The sequence below is a fragment of the Oryctolagus cuniculus genome, chromosome 6 (genome assembly GCF_051225735.1).
Source record: "Oryctolagus cuniculus isolate XC-2025 breed Fujian yellow rabbit chromosome 6, ASM5122573v1, whole genome shotgun sequence".
NCBI lineage: Eukaryota > Metazoa > Chordata > Mammalia > Lagomorpha > Leporidae > Oryctolagus > Oryctolagus cuniculus.
The window spans coordinates 41,698,157-41,710,347 of record NC_142872.1 but is presented as its reverse complement, the minus strand read 5'-3'; the positions used below and the strand labels follow the sequence as shown (position 1 = coordinate 41,710,347).

The 12,191-nt window shown below is 43.6% G+C and overlaps 1 long non-coding RNA gene across 14 annotated transcripts in view; it reads left to right on the top strand.

Moving 5' to 3' along the window:
• The first annotated feature begins 7,345 nt into the window (after positions 1-7,345).
• LOC138850202 (uncharacterized) overlaps positions 7,346-12,191 on the top strand; it is a 245,213-nt gene continuing 240,367 nt past the window's right edge. For 2 of the 14 annotated variants that reach the window (XR_016236377.1, XR_016236371.1), the window contains exons 1-2: positions 7,346-7,947; positions 11,856-11,949. This is a non-coding gene — a long non-coding RNA (uncharacterized LOC138850202). The remainder of the gene's footprint in view (positions 7,948-11,855; positions 11,950-12,191) is intronic. The other 12 variants (XR_016236382.1, XR_016236372.1, XR_016236373.1 and 9 more) reach the window with 9 other exon arrangements.

The following is a 12,191-nucleotide window of genomic DNA, read 5'->3' as shown; positions in this document are numbered from 1 at the left end:
CCTGAAATTACTTACCTGTGGAATGAGACATAATATTCTTTCTTGGAAAAACTTTGGAAAACAGAATACTATTTCTGTAACAGAGGTGATCCCAAGGTACTTGCCTTGTGCATAGGTATAGATGGAGAGATTAGCTCTTCTTTTAGCTAAGGTTTCTGCCTCCAGTTTTTTGCAGTTAGGACCAGAATCTGGGATTTAAATTGTTGTCCTAATCCTTTCACACCCTCTACCCTGAACTGAAAAATCATTTTTCATGTGTGTTTGTGGAATAGAAATGTATTATGTTTAAATCCAGATTTTCTGAGGATGGGTACTGTGGTGCAGTGGGTTAAACTGCTGATTAGATTCCCTCATTCCGGTTCAGGTCCTGGCTACTTGGCTTCCAATCCAGCTTCCTGCTAATGTGCCTAGGAAGTAGCCCATGTACTTGGGTTCCTGCCAAACAGGTGGGAGACCAAGGCCTGCATTTGGGAAGTGAACCAGTGAATGGAAAAATCTCTCTCTTCTGTCTCTCCTTCCATCTTTGTTGCTCTGCCTTTCCAATAAGTAAATAAATCTTAACAAAAATATCACATTTTCTTTTCTTCCTCACCTTTTTTTGCCCCCTGCTCTAGGGTCAGAAATATAAACAGGAAAGCTCGACAATAATAGCTTTCCCAGGTTTAAGAAAAATAAAGGGAAGAAAGAGGTATGGCTTTAAGATTTTACAAAGACACAATTTGCTATTATTGCCTGGGTTTTCCAGGACATAAAAGTTCCCCAGAGGTTTTTTTCTCCTGGTTTTGTAGGTGCACGTTACCGCACGTGGGCCTCCAAGTGGGCGGTGCATGGAATTTGGACGGCACCATCAAAAATCCCAGTGATTTATGTGGAAAACCATCACTCCTCCAGCTTTTGCTACTACGACATTTTTTGCTCCAGACTCTGTGATTATAAAATGTCACCGTGGAAACAGTTCAATACTCTCTTAAAAATATAAAAGCATCTGAAATGAAAAACTACCCAGAATCTCAAGCTCTCTTAAAGTCCAAGATATCCGCAGAAGCAAGCAGGCTGATTTTGTGTACAGCAATGACAATGCTCATATCCTAAAAATAATCTTGCTTGTCACTGCCTGATGATGCATCTGAAATTCCAGCATTAAGGAGCTATGACGCCCCATCACAAGGACAGCTGCTAGCAAACAACTTAGTGTAGGGGCTCTGACATCTGAGAGAGAACACAGATTCAAAGAAACAGGGCAAGATCTAACGTGTCTAGATATTTTCTCAGTAACACCCATGTACCTCACCACCCACTGGGCAACATGCTACATACACTGGAGTGTTTTACCCAACTTAAAACTAGACATCCAGGATGATGAGTCTCGTAGGGTCATACACAGAGATTTAACTCACCAAATTGAACTCAATTTATTGGGTGAACCAGAAAGATTGAGAGGCAGAGAGTCACTGGGGAATTTAAATAGTTGTTTTTTACATGCTTCTTTTTACCTCACCTTCTGCCTGCCCTGGAATCAGTTTGAGGTGGGAAAAGCCCATGTGGTATTTCAAGAGTGGGTCTCAGCCCTCTGAGTTTTCATGGTAGAAGCACCATGACACACTGGGTAAGAACACATATATTTTTGTTCTGCATGGGATAAAGCTGTTGAGAAAATGCCTGTTCTAGAAGACTAATGTGAAATATTTTTAAGGGTAATCTTTTTTTAAGAGGTTTTTATTTATTTATTTGAGAGGTAGAATTACAGTCAGAGGGAGGGAGAAACAGAGAGAGGTCTTTCATCTGCTGGTTCACGCTGCAGATGGCTGCAACAGCTGGAGCTGGGCTGATCCAAAGCCAGGATCAAGAAGCTTCCTCTGGGTCTTCCACGTGGATGCAGGGGCCCAAGCACTTGAACCATCTTCCATTGCTTTCCCAGGCCATAGCAGGAGCTGAATGGGAAGAAGAGCAGCTGGGACACGAACTGGCACTGTAGGTGGAGGCCCAGTCTACTATGCCACAGTGCTGGCTCCAAGAGTAATCTTAAGAGTCCAAGGTTTTCCTGTCACAAACTGATTAGACTCTCAGCACCAAAGGGATCAGATTCCACCAAATCAGTTGTTATTTGTGCTATAGATAAACAAGACCTGATGCCCCTAGTGGTTACTTGCACAAATTCCTACAGCTGATGGCATGAAAAGCCAAGCTCTAAAAGTCTGCTTCTAACACCTGATCTCTATCTCCAGTGACAAACTGATGTCAAGGTGGTGCTCACTGTATTAGGCAGTTCTTTGTCACATTAAATGAGTACCTGGGAGAAACCACACAGGAAGGAGATTCAATCTGGCTCATAGTTTGAGAGGTTCACAGTCCAAGATTGTGTGGCCTTGCTGGCTCAGCATCTGGTGATGGTCTTCTTGCTGGGGAGGTCCTGAGGTGGCACCGAGTACCACATGCAAGTGAGAGGGAGCCCCCTCCGTGTCTCTCCTTAGAAAAAACCATGACTTGATCATGAGGCCTCCACCCCAACAATCTAATCCAATCTAATCACTTCCCTAAGTCCCCACCCCTCAACGCCATGGTTGAGTCATGTCTCTGTTCCCTTAGGATCATTAATAGAAGATTTTGAAAGGCTTTTGGGGACATGCAAGCTGACATCCAAACCACAGCTCTCACCAGAGACTGCCCTCTGTTCAGCTACTGCCAATTCCCTCTTCCACACCTACGCACCCCATATTGTTGAGTCCAAAAGTTTGCCTAGCTGTGAGTCTCTGTTTCCCAGCCTGTCTCCCAAATAAAAGGTGTGTGGGGAAAGCACTGTCAGGGCCTTCAAAAGAGGCTGAATCATCAGGAGCTATGTTCTTTTACTTGTGGTCAAATTATGTTTACTTAGTTATTTTCATCTACTTGAAAGGCAGAGTGGTAGAGAGAGGATGGAGGGGAGAGAGGGAGAGAGGGAGAGAGAATATCTTCCATCTGTTTGTTCATTCCCCAAATGCCCACAATAGCTTGGCCTGGGTCAAGCCAGATCCAAGAGCCCAGAAAAGCATATGGGTTTCCCATATGGGTTGCAGGGACCCAAGCACTTAGGTCTTTATCAGCTGCCTCCCAGAATGGATTAACAGGGAGCTGGATCAGAAGTGGAGGAGCTGAGACTTGAACAGGTTCTCCCATATGGGATGTGGACATCACAAGCAGTAGCTAAATCTTCTATATGACAGTGCTCTTCCATCTTTTACTTTGTTCTTTTTTGTCCCCTCCTTCCAATTTCCTGGAACATTCACTTACTGATTGGAGCTTCAGCAGCCTTTAAAGACCATGAGGCAACCTAGAGGAGAACAGTCAAGGAGAAAGAATGATAGAACATGGGGCAGAGGGATACTGAGTCCCTGAGAGCTCATCTCATTTTTGTGTGGGAGCAAAGTGAACTTGTATCTTACTTAAGACAGGATTATACTTGGCATCTGTCACCATCAGTTTAAAAGAATTCCTAACTGACATAACAGTTTCAGTAAACACTTCTATTATAGATTGTTGAATAATAAGAGACAAAGAATTCAATTTTAGAGATGCAAGGGACTTTAGTCTACCTTCCTTTTTCTACAAACTAAAATAGACAGTTATTTACTCATTTGAAATAGTAACATTTATCAAGTGGATAGGATATATCCAATTCAGGGAAGCAGATAAAGAAGAGATACCAACCTTTCCTAAAAAGCACTCACAGGTTAACCAGTAATTTCCTTATTCAGCTAGATGGAAGCTATAATGGAGGAAGATACTAGGTCACCTTAAGAATACATTATTTGATTATCTAACTTAATTTTGGAAGGACTGGGTGACATCAGGAAATGCTTTCAAAAGAAGTGAGTCATGAGACCAAGGATCCAAGAAAGAGTAAAAGCTAAATAAAAAAAAAAATGAATGACCAATGCTACATAACAAGCAAATGTCAAGGTCAGAACTTCAAGGGTCTTAAATTCTATTTATTCTTTCTGCTATATCAGTTACTGAAAGTATTTGGTACATAACATTTTCACTTTATCCATCCTTTAAAAAAAAGATTGACTTGTTGGAAAGACAATGTTACAGGGTGAGAGGAAAGGACAGAAAGAGAGAAAGAGAGAGAATTGATCTTCCATCATCTAGTTCATTCCCCTGATGGCTACAATGGCCAGGGCTGGTCCAGGCCAAAGCCAAGAGCCAGGAGTTTCATCCAGATCTCTCATGTGGGTGGCAGGAACCCAAGTACTTGGGCCATTTTCCACTGCTTTTCCCAGGCCATTAGTAGGGAGCTGGATCAGAAGTGGAGCAGCTGGGACATGAACCAGCACCCATATGGGATGCCAGTGTCACAGCTGGCGGCTTTACCCACCACACCACACCACAACCCTGACCCCCCACTTTATCCATCTTACTGAATACAAGATGTTTCTTCATCTTGAGAGTGAACAGCCACTCTGGTGAGCCACTGAGACTTTAAGACAAGCTTAGGAAAATATTAAATTGTGAAACATGAAATGCTAATACAAAATTGAATGAAGCTTTTATTTTAAAAAGTATACCTGTTCCTTACAAAAAGAGCAACAATTCAGAAAGGCATGAGGAATAAAGGAATACTTGAGATACCATCTCTGCAGTTGTCCTGGTTTAAAAGAACAAACGTTCTTAGTATTTTAATGAGTGTCTGCTACAGAAAGGAGAGAAGGAAGGAAGGGAGGGAGAGAGGCAGGATGGTAGAGTATATCTCAGTATCATCTGTCACCTGCTACGTTCAACAGGTTATCAATCTCTGGATATCAATCTCTGCTCTGTGGCATATCCTTGACCACCAGGTAAAAGTTAAGGCATAGATCAGACTCCACCCATCACTCCCACAACAACAGAGCAGTTCAGTTTTTATCTGCTTCACTGATACATTTGCAAATGGAATCAAGGGCCTTTTCTCAAAATTGTGCAGGGTGGATGAAAAGCCAGGGACTTGTTGACAATCAGCTACTGCAAATGCTCTATACAGCAACATCTTGACTTAACATGAGATGATTCTTCATCTCAAGAGTGAACAGCCACACTGGTGAGCTACTGAGGCTTTAGGACAAGTTGGAGGACAATAGGCAGACAGGCCAATCAACCAGTGCTCCCTAAAAGTGATAGTCTCCAAACATTGACCAGTTGCTTACAGAGGCTGCAAAGAGGGGAAGAGCAGGGCAATAAGATGTGGGGTGACTGTCGGATCCTTCCTTCCATTCACTGGGAAAATTCAACCTTGGTCCAAATCAGCTACTGTTACTTAGACGTCCTCTTCAGAAAGAAGTTGTGTCTTGTAGGATGCTCCTGGCTCCAGGTAGCTCTACTTCGTCTTAATACTGAGGACATTTCACATGCCAGGGAATACAAAGGAAGGGGCTTCAGGATTGTCTCACTGTGACTCAGCATCCAGTTCTTTTCTCTTTCTCAGCTCCATCATCCTCATTGTTGTCCTCAGGTGTCCATTTGTGGACCCTAGAGTGCTTCTAATGGCCACTGCATCACAACATGCATAGGCATAGACAGGAAAACCTCTTTCATGTGAAGTGGAAATAGGTATCTTCCTTCTATCTGATTGGGTCAAATGCCCACCTTTGGTCAAAAAACAGATTCAAAGCAATGCCAAGCCCTGTGATTGGCTTACACCAGGGATCTAAGGGATCTGCCAATGTGCTGCCTATAGGGCTAGAGAATAAATAACGCAGACTTTGTGGTACATATGGCCTCTGTCACAACAATTCAACTCTGCCACTGTAGTGCAAATGCAGCCACAGACAATATGTAAATGAGTGTGGATGTTTGCCAAGAAAATTTTATGTATGTTAAATGTCCACTACAATCAACTCTACCGAGACTTAAAATAGATTAGTGGCTGCCTAGTGTTTGAAGGGATGGGGGCAGGGGCGGGGTGTGCGGGGATTGAGGGCTGATGGCTTAAGAGACAGGAGGTTTCTTTTCAGGGTAATGAACAGGTTCTAAAATTGATTGTGGTTATGGTCACACAACTCTGTAAATATACCACAAGCCATTGAATTGTATCCTTTACATGGGTAAGTTGTGTAGTATGTGAATTCTAACTCAATAAAGCTGTTTAAAAAACTTTAGGGACACTGCAATTTAAATTCATATCATTTTCACATGCCAAGAAACCCTTCATTTAAAAAAAATTTTTTTCAATCTTTTAAAAGTGTAAAAGCCATCTCTAGTTTTCAGGCAGTAGGGGATGGCCATTTTTGGTCCTTGGTCTTTGCTTTTCCCACCCATGGCTTACTCTAATCAGAATATCATTCTAATGGTAGGGAAGAGGTGTTCCTCTTCTGGATAAAATGAAAGAAAAGTTGACATCAGAACAAAAAAAAAATCAGTAGCAGTGTAGTGTGGAAGAAGAGGGAACTAGATAGCTTGATTACAAACAGCTGTGTCGCTTGGGGCAATTTCGCTCACGATGTCGTTGGTGCTCCCAGGGCACAGGAGTCAAGAGCACCTTTGCTGTCAGAGGCAGACCAAAAGGTTCTGCCCAGGAGGACAGATAGGCCATTCTGGGTGAATGCCTGGGTCACCAGCGCTGACTCAAAGCTTTGGGGCCTTAGGGCACTGTCTTTGTAGCCTCTTTGACAGTGAATGTTACAAAGACTCCCTTTTTTGTTGTCCTTGTTTCTGTTCTGGCTCCTGAATTTGCCTTCCAGAGTTTGTGAGGAAGTTTGATGCTGTACAAAGATCACAGGACAGGAAGTCAAAAGACCTGGCCTCAAGTCACATCATGACCTGCGTACAGTCTTTTGACATCCAAGATAGACAGGAACTAGTGCGAAGGAACAAAGACCAATTACTTTTCTGGGTCTGGAAGATGAGAAGACGTCCCTTCTACCTTGCAGGAGGGAAGAAGGTTCTTGAAGCAGGAGCGAGTAAGATGAGACTTCCAGGAAAGGGCCTGAAGCAGTGAGAGACTGACGTTGATTTAGGGTTCAGAGAATGTACTGGAATGTGCGGGGATGCTGGGGTGTGGGGATAGGGCTGGGAAGATAGGGATGGATCACGTGGGCGGCCTTAGCGTGGGACAGGGTAATTCACCTGCACCCTCAGAAGGGGTCCATTTGTCTGATGGGGTGGGGGAGGTGTTGATTGGCGAGGATGCTCAGGCACTTTGCCTGCTGCTGCACCTCTGCTCCCACAGCTCCGCTCTCCTGAGCACAGCCTGTGGAGAAGCGCCTGGCCACCAATCTGCTGTTCCTGTCTCCTGGGTTGCAGTTTCGTGTATGTTTCATTCTCCTCTAAGAAGGACCGATTTGTCCGCTCCAGTGTGTTAAGGCAAGTTTATTTCCTTTTAAAGTGAACAAAATTGAGTTCATTGACTTTATAAGACTCCTGGTGCACACTCTGTTTGATTTTTCACCACTTTCCCCAGAAAAGCCCTTCCTTAACCATCTCCTCAACCAAGCTGGCAGGTGCAGGGAAGGCGTCTCAGTGTCTCCAAAGGGAATTATTGCTCTCTCTCTCTCCAGGAAAGAGTTTTCAGTAAGGTAGTGAAAAACCAGAACGGTGGGGGAGAGATTTCCCTCAGGGATAATCGGAGGGGCTGTTTTTCAGGCTAACAGGGAGGCGGGTCCTGAGGAGAGCATGCTAACAACCTCAGGAAATTGCCTTGGCTGTAGGGGCTCTTGGCACTGAAGCTTCCATTCTCAGTAATGGAGCAGGCCCTTTCAGTCCTCTAATTGGAAAGAACTGCGGGTAGAGTGGGAGGAAGGCCTGGGGAAAGCAGGTGTTATCAAATGCTGGTGCACCTGAGGTGAACCACTAGACTGGAAGAGAATCCTCTCCCTGCTCTTCAAAAGTCTGTAAGGACACCCTGCTGACATTGGCCTGTGGGTTCACCTTGAGAACTTGACTCTTTGGGTTCAGCATACACTACTCCAGCATGCTTTCCGCAGAGGTACTTTGCAGGTAAGCAGCCTCGTGGATAGTTTTGTAGTTAAAGGCTGGGGTCACACAGTTCTGAATTTGAATATTCCTTCTGCCAGGGGTCAGCAGAGCAAGCCTTGTTGAAATAGCTGCATCATGGGTCCTCAGTTCTCCCGTCTACACAATGGAATAAATTATAATACCTATCCTAAGGTGGTTAGGGGATGAAGTGAGAGGTTTAGGGTTATACCAGGCACAGTTCTGCGTGTCTCCACATGGATTTAATTGTCATTATTTCTCTATGAGGCAGGGATTGTCAGAATTTCCATATTTCAGATGCCAAAACTGGCACATGGCAGAGCTGAGATTTGAACGAGGGCTGTCTGTGTTCAGAGCTTGAGCTCCATGCTGTGTACCTTGGTACTTTACTGGGGCTCAACAGATGGAGGGGCGGTATTGTTAGTGTGCACAGTTTTTAGGATCCCACAGTGTCAGTTTCTAGCCTCTGGAAAATCGTAGAGGCATGAGGGAGAAAAATAAGAAAATGAAAGGTGAAAGGGCCAGTGCAGAAAGGGCCTCTCGTGTCTTTGGGACTGGGCTCTGGGCCAGTGCTGTGTGGGAATGGTTGCTCCCATTTAGTGCTCATGGTGCTTCTGCTCACTTGTCAATCCAACAGCCATGTCTTATCCATAGGGCCAGGCTCTAGGCCCAAAAGGCATAGGCTGGACTGGGCAGCCAGCAAGCTTATATGACCAGTCTGTTCTTGGCTTGGGGGAATTCACAAAAGTCATGAAATCACTGTGAACCTCATTATTTCATCATTGAATAGAGATAATCCTCTTTGCTCCCCTGGGTTTTGAACGTACAGTGCCCAGAAGGAGGTGGGAAATGTTATGTTAGGAAAATACAACATTGATCTGAATAGAAGAAGACAGGTGAGTTGGGTTATTCCTTTACACATTTTTTTCATTCATTAAATAAAGATTGATTTAGTGCCTACTTGGTGATAGGCCTAGTGTTCATTCCAGTGTTCATAAGAGCAAGATAAAGTTTCTGTCCTTAGAAATTTTATTCCAGAGATTGATATGCACATCGTGTGTATACCAAATAAGATACAGTGTTACAGTCATACCACAGAGTTCCATAAAAAGAGAAAAGTAATTCTCACAATTGATAAACCTAGTTCTCATAAATTCATCAGGTTCTTATTTTTTGCCATACAGATAATGAGCTAGTGCTGTAAGTTAGAATCCATTCCAAAGATCTTTGGATAAGAGACAGCATACTCAAGACATCAAGACAACACTGTGAATTTAGGTTGGACTTAGTTTTAATGCACATTTTACAAAGGGACTGGATGATAGCCCACCTTCTGCAACTTTGTCTATTTCCATTTCTGGGAAATGATCACAAACTTGTTATTTGAGATGTACTAGCTTTTGGGAATCCCTCGGATCAGCGTTCTTAATCTTGAACACAGGGACCCAGGGCTAACAAGGACATGGCCAGGGTCAGGCAAGAAAGATGTGTTTCATTTGTTTCACAAGGTACTGCCTCTGCCCAAGTGAGACAAAATTTTTTACAAGCTTAAGCATTGGAGGCTTTTATGTTTTATTAACTAAAATAGCCAATTTAATCAAAACCTCATTCCTCTAGCCATTTGGTAGCTGAGTGTTGATGGCATGTATAAACTACGCAATAACCTTGGGGAGCAGTAGGTCTCTGGGAACAAAGCCATCACCCAGAAAAGCTGTATGGGTCAGCCTGAGGGCATCAGAGCGTTAGAGCTTGATCCCCTCATCTCAACCAGTGACGCAGACCCAAGATGCAGAATGTTAACACTGCTTTCCCAGAGCAAGACATCCAGATGAGCCTTCCATTCCAAAATGACTGCCTGAATATAGCCCTGCAACCATCACCTTTGTTGTTGAGTAAATCTAATTACAGCAGTGACAACCCAGTATAAATTACTATATTTAATAAGGAGAAGGTGTAATGATTAACACTCATTAATTCAACACATTTATTGGATTTCTTTTAGGTAAAGGGCACTAGTGGAAGACTAAGGACAAAGCAATACACAAAGAAATGCTTGATGCAATAGAGACCATTACATGGAATGGAGACAAATAACTAAATAATCAAATGCATGCTTTTGTTTCTGTCAGAGATAAGTAGTAATGAAGAAAAATAGAGTAACAGTAGAGAGACCAAGAAGAGGGGGAAAGGCATCACTTTGAAAAGGTGTTGTGCAATAGCGTCTCTGAGGAATGACCCATGAATAAGATCAGAGTGAGAGGAAGGATCAAGCTAACATCTTGGGAAATAGCTTTCTGTGTAGAGGAAACAGTGAGTACAAGGGACTTGAGGCTGGAGTAAGCCGGGTTCAGTGTTCTAGCAAAGCAAAAAGCTGAAAATGGCTGGAATAGAATGAGCAAAAGGAAGGGAGGCAGGTGAATCAGATGATGCAGGACTTTGAAGTCCATAATAAGAACTTATTTTTATATAGGCATGAGTTGGGGAAGTTTAGAGGTCTTAAAGGCGAAAATGGCATAATCTCATTTACTTTTAAAGACAGGAATAGATTTTATTCCTCACAAGATTAAATTGAGAAATTGATAAATTGCAGTGTCTGAAATCAGAGTAAGTGTTGGGAAGGACAAGTGATGTTTATCATGGGTATGTGGTACACAGAGATAGGTACCACTGCTTCAGTGTCTCCACCCTGCACTCAGACTGCAGCTTCCTTAGTATCTGATCACATGCACATTTCTTAACTTGGGTGTCAACTTCTTCATGTATCAAAAGGATGAAAGCATCTCTTAGGAAATTTTAGGTATTGCAAGAGACAACCTGTTGTCCAGCACATAAACTCTCCATAGCGGTGAACCATTTTTTATCTCGCCTCTCTCAGGGGGAAGTAACCGGAAGTCCAAAGGAAGAACAGACTTTTGTCAGTCACACAGTTCATTAGTGGCAGGTTCAGGACTAGACTACTTTCTGGTTCCCTATGGCAGGATCAAAAGGTGGAGAGGACTGGGAGGGCAGGGTGAACTAGGAGGGGCTCCCAGATACATTGGAACTTGAATTGATGGGTGGCTGTTTAATGCGTAGTTAATATGTACATATCCCGTATTCCAGTGCCTGGGTTTGAGTCCTGGGTCTGCTCCCCATTGCAGGTTTTTGCTGATGCAGAACCTGGGAGGCAGTAGATGATGGCTCTAGTGCTTGAGTCCCTGATAACCATGAGAGACATCAGGATTATGTTCCCAGCTCCCACTTCACCCTGGCCTAGCCCCAGGTGTTGCAGGCATTTGGAGAGTGAACCAGTAGATCAGAGATGTCTGCCTGTCTCTCATACTTTCAAATAAATAGAATAAATTAAAAGTTTTTAAAAACTCGAATTGGTCCTCCTCCTCCCAGTTCTCTCCTTTCAGGGAGGAGTCTGGGAAATCAGGCAAGAATGGGTTCATTATGAAGCAACTGCTTATTTCCTGCCCTTTTTGATGGTGCCATCTCAAGATAACACATCAGCATGGAGCCCATGTGCTCAGAGCTTCCCGCTTGGGCCTTCCCATCCATCTGTTTTCTGAATGTTCTTTCTGTTTATAGCAAGCTGCTACCACCCCTGTCTCAAGTTAGAAGAGGTTTGATGGCTCCTTCTACATCACGTGGTAGCCTCTTCCTGGTCTGTGTGTGGGTGAGGATGTGGGTGGGGTTCCTCGTCACTGAGTCTCCTCATTGGTAACACGTTCTTCTGTTACTAACTATACAAATACACTTCTTCAAATAAGGCATACTAGTCCAGCCTGCTCGGTGAACAGGTGAAGAAACAGAGGCACAGGGACTCAGCCATGGTCAAATAGCCAACTGGAAGCAGAGTTAGAACTATACCTCCAGTCTCTAATTTCCTAACCCAGTGCTGATACCATTCCCCTTTCGTGTTGCAGAATAGATGACCTGACGTTCTTCTGAAAAGATGAAACTGAAGAGCTACAAGGAAGGCTGTAAGAAGTGATGGCAAAGAGGCAGCAAATAAGTAAGGTAGGAGAGAAGTCATCCTCCTAAAGCCTGAGGATAAAATTATTGACAGTCCACTGTGAGGCTAAGTCCCTCACCACCTCCCTTTTCTGGCTGCCTTCTGTCATTGTCATTGGTGATGCATTGTTTTGTGTTGCATCATCTCTTCCTCAGAGGGATGACAACAGGAAGCCATTCATTCTCCACTTAGTATCAGAGCCAGGGGCAGATGGCCAACCCAGAAGAATTAGAAAGCTAGTTAGCAA